Source organism: Aotus nancymaae, unplaced genomic scaffold, assembly GCF_030222135.1.
Source record: "Aotus nancymaae isolate 86718 unplaced genomic scaffold, 86718_ANA_hifiasm-v0.15.2.pri h1tg000058l, whole genome shotgun sequence".
Lineage (NCBI taxonomy): Eukaryota > Metazoa > Chordata > Mammalia > Primates > Aotidae > Aotus > Aotus nancymaae.
Window position 1 is genome coordinate 2,530,165 of NW_026988472.1, and position 12,627 is coordinate 2,542,791.

Here is a 12,627-nt window from a genome sequence, read left to right on the forward strand (position 1 = left end):
GTCAGGGAAATCAGGGAAAAGAAAGAAATAATGTGTATTCAATTAGGAAAGGTGGAAATCAAATTGTCTCTATTTGCAGATGACGTAATTGTATATTTAGAAGCCTCCGTCTTCTCAGCCCAAAATCTCCTTAAGCTGATAAGCAATTGCAGCAAAATCTTAGGATACAAAATCAATGTGCAAAAATCACAAACATTCCTATACACCAATAACAGACAAACAGAGATCAAAATTATGAGTGAACTCCCATTCACAATTGCTACAAAGGGAACAAAATACCTAGGAATACAAATAACAAGGGATGTGAAGGACTTTTTCAAGTAGAACTACAAACTCAAGCTCAAGAAAATAAGAGAGAACACAAACAGATGGAAAAACATTCCATACTTATGGTTAGGAAAAATCAATATCATGAAAATGGCCATACTGTCCAAAGTAATTTATAGATTTAATGCTATCTCCATCAAGCTACCATTGACTTTCTTCACAGAATTTCAAAAAAACACATTAAACTCCATAAGGAACCAAAAAAGAGCCTGCATAGCCAAGACAATTCTAAGGAAAAGAATAAATCTGGAGGCATTACACTACCTGACTTCAAATTATACTACAAGGCTACAGTAATCAAAACAGCATGGTACTGGAATCAAAACAGGGATATAGACCAACAGAACAAAACAGAGGCCTCAGAAATCATGCCACATATCTACAACCATCTAATCTTTGACAAACCTGACAAATAGAAGCAATGGGAAAAGAATTCTCTATTTAATAAATGGTGTTGGGAAAACTGGCTAGCCATATGCAGAAAGCTGAAACTGGATGCCTTCCTTACACCTTATACCAAATTTAACTCCAGATGGATTACAGATGTAAATGTAAGACCTAATACTATGAAACCCCCATAAGAAAACCTAGGCAATACCATTCAGGACAGAGGCATTGGCAAGAACTTCATGACTAAAATACCAAAAACAATAGCAACAAAAGCCAAAATAGACAAATGGGATATAATTAAACTAAAGAGCTTCTGTACAGCAAAAGAAACTATCATCAGAAGAAGCAGGCAACCTAAAGAATGGGAGAAAATGTTTGCAAGCTACCCATCTGACAAAGGGGTAATATCCAGAATCTACAAAGAACTTAAACAAATTTACAAGAAAAAACCAATCTCATCAAAAAGTGGGTGAAAGATATGAACAGACACTTCTTAAAAGGAGACATTTGTGTAGCCAACAATCATATAATAAGAGCTCATCATCACTGGTCATTAGAGAAATGCAAATCAAAACAACCTTGGGATACCATCTCACTCTAGTTAGAATGGCAATCATTAAAAATTCTGGAGACAACAGATGGAGAGGATTTGGAGAAATAGGAACACTTTTACACTGTTGGTGGGAGTGTAAATCAGTTTAACCCTTGTGGAAGATAGTGTGACAATTCCTCAAGGATCTAGAACCAGAAATACCATTTGGCTCAGCAATCCCATTATTGGGTATATACCAAAAGGATTAGAAATCATTGTTTTATGAAGACACATGCATATGTATGTTTATTGTGGCTCTGTTCACAACAGCCAAGACTTGGAACCAACCCAAATGCCCATCAATGATAGACTGGATACAATAAATGTGGCACATAGACACCATGGAATGCAAGGCAGCTATAAAAAACGATGAGTTCATGTCCTTTGCAGGGACATGGATGAAGCTGGAAACCATCATTCTCAGCAAACTGACACAAGAACAGAAAACCAAACACCACATGTTCTCACTCATAAATAGGTGTTGAACAATGAGAACACATGGACACAGGGAGGGGAACATCACACATGGGGGCCTTTCAGTGGGTGTGGGGCCAAGGGAGGGATATCAGGATGTGGGGTGATTGGGGAGGGATAGCATTAGGAGAAATACCTGATGTAGATGACGGGGTGATGGACGTAGCAAACCACTATGGCACATGTATACCTATTCTAACAAACCTGCACTTTATGCACCTGTACCCAGAACTTAAAGTATAATCAACAAATTTAAATAATAAAATAAAATAAAGTAAAATAAAATTTAAAACCTTACTTCTATTCATGCTATGGCTCTATTGTTGCCACTGCACCAACTGTTGTCCATAAAACAAATCTGTTTCTACAATGAGATCAGGATTATGAAGAGAGATTACAAAAGAATCCCTGCTGGATATATTGACTTGTGACTCCAGTGGATCTAGACTACTATGGTGGCTATCTCACTTTCAAGGTGAGGACTGAATAAAATATCATAAATTTATTATATCACAGAAATGGTCTGATATCCTTAATGTCTAATATGAGGAAAAATTGTGTATATAATAGCCCATTAAAAACACTCCTAAGAGCAAGGGTCACAGGAAAAGTTTCTCAACAGAAAGAACAAGCACACTAGCTTTAACTTTAGCAACACTCCTAGCAAAAAAGAAGGAAATTACATGCCCCACCTCAAACAATGGCCCATTTTCAAAATTGCATGATGCAGGTTTGGAATTGGTTTCTCTGGCTCACCCCTTTATTTGGCCAACTCATCCAAAATGCTTCTTTATACGGGGAACAGAGAAACTAAACCAAGGTCCAATGGCCAAAACAGTCCAAGGGATATGGGGTGAATACCTGGAAAACTTTGTTATCTTATTATATTACAAGACACTGACTCTCATGTCACTGATTGGGTACAATAACCAGGTATTTATTAGCTATTTCCAAATGGGACATTTTGGCTATGTGGCACTAACTTATAGCCTTGGTTATTGCCAAGATGGTTTAGACAATGTTTGCTAGGTTTTGCTTGAGAACGAGGACAAGTAATTCAGATTCTGCCAAAACCAGCAAATCTCTTTGGTTTATAATCTCACTGGACACAATCTGTATTTCAATGGTATTGATGCAGAGTTTTGCTGCTTAGGTCAGCTAAATTTGAGTTCTTTGTCATGGCTGGGAAAAATTAGTCACATAGACTCATTAGAGGGTGAGGAGAACAGAATGTATTGGGGAAAAAAACACTCAGCAAAGCAAAAGAAAGTTTTGCCAATAGCCTCCCACCTCACATATTAAATGTCAGACAACCACACATGAACTGAAGAGGCCACACTACTTCCCACTGCACAAGGCACGAAGTTTCCATGGTTCCACATCATCCTCCCAGTGCACAGGTGGGTCCCCAGTCCATTGCGGGCATGCACAGACAAAATGCCTGGGCAGGTCCCCTCATCTATGCAAAAGCATATAATGTAAATACTTGGGGGTGGGTTTGATATTCTCCAGTGACCTCTCTTATCTGCCTCTATCATTCCCTCTCTAAAGAAGTACATGTAACTGTCATTAGAATAAGAATAAAGATAAGGATGAAGAGCAATCTTAACTGCTTTCTGCTAACAGGGGGGTGCTGCTTTTAATAAACAGCAGTCAGATCTGCCTCTGAGGCCTATCTAAGTGTCTCGGACAAAAGGAGCCATAATTTGAGGCTCCAGTTGTGTTACCATTTGGAGTTTGATGGCCTGAAGGCCAGAAGAGACAAACCATGTATTAAAAACGTGTATTAGAAAACATGTATTAAAATGAAACAAGTGTTGGGGGTAAGGACAGCTCAAAAATCCTGGGGCCTCTTACTAGTTTGCACAGAGAGAGAGAGAGAGAGAGAGGCCGAAAGCCCAACTGGTAAAATAACTTTTACCCTTTTGCTGGTATGTTAGGCTTCTGGTCTCCCTTCCCCTGAGCCCAATACTAAGGCAACGAGTTTAAGAACTGGAAAATTAAGTTTTTCCAGTTTGAAGGATGTATCCAAGGGGAATATCTCATAATACAGAGACACACTTATCTATCAGTGAAGAGAAGACAGAGGAGAAATAAATCAAAGAATAGGTATTTATTCAAAGGAGCACCAGGGGTTCAGGATGCATTTGAATGTGGTACAGACTAAAGATGAATGGCTACTCATATAAAAAGAGGGAAGCAAAATGTCCCAGGTTCCCTTTTCTTCCTAGTTAATACCCAGGGCATGGGATTGAGAGAAAGTGAAGTGTTTCTCTTTCTGTCTTCTTTTCTTATATCCCCAAGTCCCAGTGACCATGACAGAATTCTGTCCATGGGTGTTAGACCAGCTTTCAACCATGTTAACGGGGGAGTCTAGGGGTTGGGAATATTCACTCTTACCCATGTACACACTATATACCCTGCTGTCAGTAGCCTTCAAGCTCCCTAGACCTCATTTGTGCCATGGATAGTAGCATGACCTTTATCCATGAAACAGGAAACTTGGGTTAATCATCAGGAATCAGTCATGCTCATCTGCACAAATCCAAAGTTAAAGTTTGGAATTAAGTTTGGAACAAAAAACATGTCTTGTGAGGAGTTTCACGAACTCTTTATTATAAGCCAAATGCTAAGATGAAGCTGCAGAATTGAGTCCTCCTCCAATAAGAAAGAGAAAAGAATGTTTTGTGACATGCCCAGATAATTTGTGGATATACTTATGCTTGCCAAGATTTGGGAGCATGGGACTTGGCTTCGGTTAGCTCCCTTGGTTTTACTTTCCCAATAAGGAAACCTCCAGGTAATGGACATCCTATTAATTACTATCACCTGGCAGGATCTGACAATAATTACTCAGAACTAAAATATTGATCCAGATTTTTACATTACTCATCTTTTTTTTTTGTTTCTTTTGAGCTGTAGCCAGAGATTGCTGGTTGATTTACAGAAATAAGCAAGGTTAGTCTAAAATGTAGACAAAACTTAAAAACAACTAATGAATCTAGACTTTAATGACAAGTGTATGATAAAATTTGAAACACATTTCCTCTTTCTCCACTCCTAATTTTCATTAAATACAAATCATTATAAGACTGAGTAGTTTGCAAAATAGACTTTAATCTTATACTTGGCCTGATTATTGTCATAAAGTGCAGCAATAATAATTATTTTTACATAGGTCTTTTAGATTGACATTGATGACACTTTGCTCCACCAGGAATCTTATATAGGACTTTCTAAAGCCCAGCCCAGCCATGGGTTTATACCCTCAAATACCTGTGAGTTGAGTAAACTCCTTTCTTTTTGAGGTCCCAGGAGCATGGTGTTCCTGGGCCTCTTAGAAAATAACATACTTTACACATTGCAGATGAAGAACCCTGTAAAGGGGCAGTATAGACAAGGTATAAGGCAAGTTTTCCCAGGGGGCTTTTGTTAGCTCTGCAAGACAAGCTTGATTCCTTAAAGGGAAGCATACCCTTCCAGTCAAAGCATTGGTAAAACAATCAGTTTCATTTTTTACATTTTATTCACAGAAGTATATGTTACTGAATTATTAAAGGCTGTATGTAACTCAAAATAGGTTTCTTCAACTATGAAAAAATAAGAATCAGCAATATTCCAAGCAAAAGTTTAAAAAATTATTTTACTTTTCTATTAGTTCATTCTTTTTAGTTAACTGTTGTTCTGCTTGATGTTTGTGAACATTTTAGCTCTTCATAGGCACTGTACATTTTTTCTTTATTCCAATGTTACAATCTCCAAAGTTCTTAGAAACCCGCATTTAAGAGCACCTGTCAAATGTTTTATATATCTATACATACATACTTTAAGTTCTGAAGTACAAGTGCAAAACGTGCAGGTTTGCTACATTTTTATATATGTGCCATGGTGGTTTGCTGCATCCATCACCCTGTCATCTATATTAGGTTTTTCTCCCTATCCCTCCCCTAGCTTTCCACCCCTTGAAAGAATCCCAGTGTGTGATATACAAGGAGATTAATTTTTTTATGCCTATGGGCACAATATTTATTCTGCAGCTCATGAATCAATGTTTAATTTCTACTCTAACATTTTATTATTTAAGAAATACATTTTGTAAGGCTGTAGCTGGAATAGATAATGATTCCTTTGATACATTTGGGCAAAGAAAATTAAAATTTTTCTAGAAAGGATTCACCATTTTAGAAGTCATGAAGAACATTTGTGATTAATGGGAGAAGTTCAAAATGTCAACATTAAAAGGAGTTTGTGGCCAAGCACGGTGCCTCATGCCTGTAATCCCAGCACTTTGGGAGGCTGAGGCAGGTGGATCACTTGAGGTCAGGAATTTGAAAACAACCTGGCAAACATGGTGAAACCCCATCTCTACTAAAAGTACAAAAAAAAAAAAAAATAGCTGGGTGTGGTGGCACATGCCTGTAATCCCAGCTACTCAGAAGGCTGAGGCCAGAGAAACACTTGAACCCAGGAGATGGAGGTTTCAGGGAGCTGAGATCATGCACTGTGGTCTAGCCTGGAAGAGAGATTGAGGCTCCATCTCTCAAAAAAAAAAAAAGAAAAAAGAAAAGAAAAAAGAAAGAAAGAAAGAAAAGAAAAATACTTGGGGAAAAGTTGATTCCAATACTTATGAAAGACTCTGATGGTTTCAAGAGTTCAGTTGTGGTTGATCCAAGGTGATTCAATTAGAAGCAACTGCAGTTTATGTCATACATGAAAAGGAATGAAAAAGGGAGAGTGAATTCAGCACCTTCAACTGAAACATCTAGGTTCTCACATTGGGGCTGACTACACAAACCAATTGACCTACTAAGAATAAAGTAAAGTGAGGGAGTGACAGCTTACTCAAAAGTGTCATGGAGCCAAAGGAATCCATTCTCCAGCCAAGGGAAGTGGAGAGTAATTGTGCAACTCTCCTGGGAAACCGTGCTTCTCCCATGGATCTTTGCAACCCATGGATCAGGAGTTCCCTTCATGAGCCCATGCCACTAGGGCATAAGCTGATACACAGAGCTGTGTGGAATCTTGACAGATTGCTGGCTTGAAATCCCATTTATTCAATGACAGTGGGTTGGAATGTACCTGAAATGGGAGTGAGTTCCCAGGGGAAGAAGTAGCCACCATCTCTGCAGTTTGGTACACTCAGTCATTCCAGCCTGCCACCTGTGTATATTACAAATGTTCTTTATAAGGAAAGATCCCCCAGAATGCAGGAAAGTTGCCTTGCCAGGTTGTGTCCAGACTGCTTCTTTAAGTGGGACTCCAATTTATTCCTTCTTAGTGGGCAAGATATCCCTGCAAGGGCTTCAGCCTCTCCAGGCAAAGATCTACAGAGAGAGCTCTGATCTCTCCCTAGGGTAAAACTTTTCAGAAGAGGGATGGCCACCATCTCTGTGATTTTATTCAGCTGCTGCAGCCTGCAAACTTTGCAGATTATAGGCAGTCTGAATGAGAAAGCATCTCCCAATGCAGCACACCTGCTCTACCAAAGAGCAGTCAGACTGCTTCTTTTGGTGAGTGTCTGTCCCATTCCTGACTGTGTGAGATCTCTCAACAGGGGTATTCAGCCAACTCTTACAAAGAAGTGTGCAGGCCAGCCACAGTTCATTAACCCTCTGGGACAAAGCTTCCAAAGAAAACAGCTGGCTGCCATCTTTGCTGTTTTGCAGCTTTCACTGGTGATACCTCCAAGTAGGAGAGAAACAGAGGTAACTGGGTTCTAGAGTGGACCCATAACAAACCACAGCAGCCCTATAGTACAGTGTCCTGACTATTAAAAAGAAAAACAGAAAACAATGACAAAAACAGCAAAAACAAAAACAAGGCCCCACAAAAACCTCCCTTCAAAGGTCCTCATTCAACAATCCCCCCAAAATCAAAAGTAGATAAGCTCACAAAGATTACAGGAATCAGTGCAAAAATGCTGAAAACTGAAAAAACCAGAGTGCTTCTTCTCTTCCAGGTAACTGCAACACCTCTCCAGTAAGGCCTGAGAACTGGGATGATGCTGAGATGGCTGAATTGACATAAGTAGGCTTCAAAAGGTGAGTAATAAATTTTGCTGAACTAAAGCATGTTTTAACTCAATGCAAAGAAGTTAAGAATTATAATAAAACAATACTGAATCTGATAGCTAGAATAGCCAGTTTAGAGGGGAATATAACTGACAAGATGGAGCTAGAAAACATGACACAAAACTTTATAATGCAAATACAAGCATCGATAGTAGAACAAACCAAGTGAAGGAAAGAATATCAGAGCTTGAAGATTATCTTTCTAAAATAAGGCAGACAAGCATAGAGAGTTAAAAGCAACCAGAGAGAAAGCCCAGGTCAACTACAAAGAGAAACCCATTAGACTAATGGTGGATCTCTCAGTGGAAACCCTGCAAGCCAGAAGAGATTGGGGGTCAATATTCAACATTCTTAAAGAAAATAATTTTCAACCCTGAATTTCATATCTGGCCAAACAAAGCTTTATAAGCAAAGGAGAAGTGAGATTCTTTTCAGACAACCAAATGCTGAGAGAATTTGTCACCACCAGGCCTGACTTGCAAGACCTTTTGAAGGAAGCACTAACTATGAAAAGGAGCAATCATTACCAACCACTACAAAAACACAGTGAAGAACACAGACCAGGGACACTATGAAGCAACCACATAAAGAAGTCTGCAAAATAACCAGCTAGCATCATGGTGACAGAATCAAATTCACATCTAATAATACAAACCTTAAATGTAAAGGGGCTAATAAAAATGAATGAGATCATTTCCTTAGCAGGCACATGGAGAGAGCTGGAAGTTGTTATCCTCCGCAAACTGACTCAGGAACACAAAACCAAACACCACATGGTTTTACTTTTAAGTGTGAGCTGAACAATTAGAACACATGGACACTTGGTGGGGAACAACATACACTGGGGCCTGCCAAGGGGGTGGTATAGGGAGAAAGATAATCAGAAAAAATAGTTAATAGAAGCTAGACTTAAGAATTAGGTGATAGGATGATCAGTGCAGCAAACCACTATGGCACACATTTACCTATGTAACAAACCTGCACATATACCTTTGAACTTAAAAGTTTAAATAAATAAATAAATAAACAAATAAATATAACACAAGTTAAAAAAATATTTCAGTAGAGGAAGTGATGGCAGATGTAGTGGGAAAAGGTCAATAACTAGAATTCAAAGTGTGGTCTGAAGATATAACTAAATTGATTCAATCTTATGATTAAATTGGAACAGATATGAAGCTGCATCTTGTGGATGAGAAAATAAATTGGTGTATTGAGAAAACTGGAGAAGATGCTGTGAACATTGCCAAAATGACACAAAATATTTAGAATATGACGTAACTTTCTTAATAAAGCAGTGGGAGAATTTGAGAAGATTGGCTCCAATTTTCAAAGAAGTTCTACAGTGGGTAAAATGCTCTCAAACAGTGTCACGTGCTTCAGAGATATCTTTCATGAAAGAAATAGTCAGCTGATGCAGCAAACTTTATTGCTGTCTTATTTTAAGAACTTGCTACAGCCACTCCAATCCTCAGCAAACAGCATCGGAATCAGTCAGCAGCTAATGTTGCAGGACTTTTCCTTAGTTCAGCTAAAGAAGGAGTTCTTGTTCCATGAGCACAAAAATTTAGGCTTGCAGATGACTGCAGGGTGAGAATAATGGGATATATTGGACAAAAAGAGAAAAAGGGAAATAGGAACTCTCTGCAAGGCAAGAGTTCCTGCTGGGGTGCTTCCTGCCTCTCAGTTTGAATCCCAGATTCCACGCAGGAAGAGGAGAGTCCAGGCTCCTCCCCGCTGTTAATGGCATGAACTTCTGTGGCTCCAAACCAGTGCACTTTCCTCCAGTGTGCAGGTCAGTTGGAGGCTTTTCCAAGGAGCCCTATCCCACTGTTTTATCCCTCCACCTCTAAAGAAGTACATCTAAATGCTATTAGAATAAGGATAAAGATGAAGACTGATCTTAAGAGCTTCCTGCTCACAGGAGGCACTGTTTTGAGGAAAATGGCAGTCAGAGCTCCCTCAGAGATGTATGTAAGGGTCCCTAGCAGGAGGAGCCATTGTTCCAGGCTCCAGTTGCATGACCATTTGTAGTTTGATGGCCCGAAGGCAAGAACAGACAATCTGGGTTATTAAAAAACAGATATCAAAATAAAACAAGGTGGAGTTAAGGACAGCTAAAAAATCCAGAGGCCATTTATCAGTTTGAATGTGGAGAGGGAGGCCAAAAGCCCAACTGTTAAAAAAAAAATTACCCATTTGCCAGCATGTTAGGCTTTTGGGCTCCCTTCCCCTGAGTCCAATCCTAAGCCAACCAGTTTAAAGTTTGGGAAATTAATGTTTTCCAGTTTGGAGGATGCATCTGAGGGAGTGCCCTTTAGTATGGAGACACAATTATCTAATTGTAAAAAGTGGACCAAGGAGGAGAAAAAAAAAGTATGTGGTTTTTCAAAGGAGTCCTAAGGGTTCAGAATGCATTTGAAAGAGGTACAGACTGAAGATTAATGGCTATTCATCTTAGAAAGAGGAGAGCAGGCATCCCTGATTCCCTTTACTTCCTAGTAGATACTCAGGGTACATGAGGGAGAGATGGAAGAACATCCTTTTTCCCACTTCTGTCTTTGAATCCCCAAGTCCTGGTGACCTTGGCAGGTGCTGCCATATGTGTCAAAGTGACTTTCATCCATTAAGCAGAGGGCCAAGGGATGGGAATTATCCACTCTTATCCACTTACACCCTATCTCCCCTGCTGTCAGTAGCCTTGAATTCTCTAGACCTCATTTATGCCATGGATACTAGCATGGCCTCTATCCATGAAATGGGAACCTTGGGCTTGGCTTGATTGGCAGGATTAGCCATGCTTACCTGCACTGTGACTTTTAACATCTGTTGTCATCTGCCTCAAGATGTCCCTTAGATCATTTTCTTTCCTAGGGCTTTGACCCAAAGCTTGGAATTTAGGCTGGGAATACAATGTCTCAGGGAGGGTGGCATAGACTCCTTATCATAAGCTGAATGCTAAGGTAAAACTGTTCAACTGAGTCACCCTCCAACAAGGGAGAGAAAAAATTGTCTTGTGACAGACCTAGATAACTAGTAGCTATAGTTATGCTTGCTAGGATTTGGGTGCATGATATTTGGCTTTGGTTAGCTCTCTTGGTCTTACTTTCCTAAAAAGGAAACCTACAGGTGATGGACACCCTATTTATTTCCACCACCTGGCAGGATTTTCAGAATAATTGTTTAGAACTAGAATATGAATCCAGATTCATATATTACTGAATCCCTTTGTCCTTTCTGAACTACAGACAGAGATGCTGGTTGGTTCACAGAAACAAGCAGGGTTAATCTAAAATGTAGACAGAAACTTCAAAACAACTAGTGAGTTTAGAATTTAATGACTACTATATAAATTTTGAAACATGACTTTTGCTAAATAAAACAAATCAAGACGGGATCAAATTGTTTGCAAAATAGACTTTATAATCTTATACTTGGCCTTACTATTTACATAAAGTGCAGCAAGAATAATTGCTTCTACATAGGCCTTTTGGATTGGCTTTGACGGAAGTCTGTTTTACAAGGACCTTATAAAGCCAAGCCCAGTCATGGGTTTGTAACCTCAAACACCTCTGAGTTAGGTGATCCTTTTTTCTTTTTTTTTTTTTGCAAAGTATGTATTTTTTTTTTTTATTGCATTTTAGGTTTTGGGGTACATGTGAAAAACATGCAAAGTTGTTGCATAGGTGCATTCATGGCAGTGTGATTTGCTGCCTCCCTCCCCCTCACCCATATCTGGCATTTCTCCCCATGCTATCTCTCCCCAACTCTCCACCCCCCGCTGTCCCCCCCACTCCCCCGCAACAGACCCTCGTGTATAGTGCTCCCCTCCCTGTGTCCATGTGTTCTCCTTGTTCAACACCCTCCTATGACTGAGAACATGTGGTGTTTGGTTTTGTGTTCTTGTGTCAGTTTGCTGAGAATGATGGTTTCCAGGTTCATCCATGTCCCTACAAAGGACGCGAACTCCTCATTTTTAATGGCTGCATAATATTCCATGGTGTATATGTGCCACATTTTTCCTGTCCAGTCTATCATCGATGGGCATTTGGGTTGGTTCCAGGTCTTTGCTATTGTAAACTGTGCTGCAATGAACATTCGTGTGCATGTGTCTTTATAGTAGAACGATTTATAATCCTTTGGATATATGCCCAGTAATGGGATTGCTGGGTCAAATGGAATTTCTATTTCTAGGTCCTTGAGGAATCGCCACACTGTTTTCCACAGTGGTTGAACTAATTTACACTCCCACCAACAGTGTAAAAGTGTTCCTATTTCTCCACATCCTCTCCAGCATCTATTTTCTCCAGATTTTTTAATGATTGCCATTCTAACTGGTGTGAGATGGTATCTCAATGTAGTTTTGATTTGCATTTCTCTAATGACCAGTGATGATGAGCATTTTTTCATATGTTTGTTGGCCTCTTGTATGTCTTCTTTTGTAAAGTATCTGTTCATATCCTTCGCCCATTTTTGAATGGGCTTGTTTGTTTTTTTCTTGTAAATCTTTTTTAGCTCGTTGTAAATTCTGGATATCAGCCCTTTGTCAGATGGGTAGGCTGCAAAAATTTTTTCCCATTCTGTTGGTTGCCGAGTCACTCTATTGACTGTTTCTTTTGCCGTGCAGAAGCTGTGGAGTTTGATTAGGTCCCATTTGTCTATTTTGGCTTTTGTTGCCAATGCTTTTGGTGTTTTGGTCATAAAGTCCTTGCCTACACCTATGTCCTGAATGGTTTTACCTAGGTTTCCTTCTAGTTTTTTATGGTGTTAGGC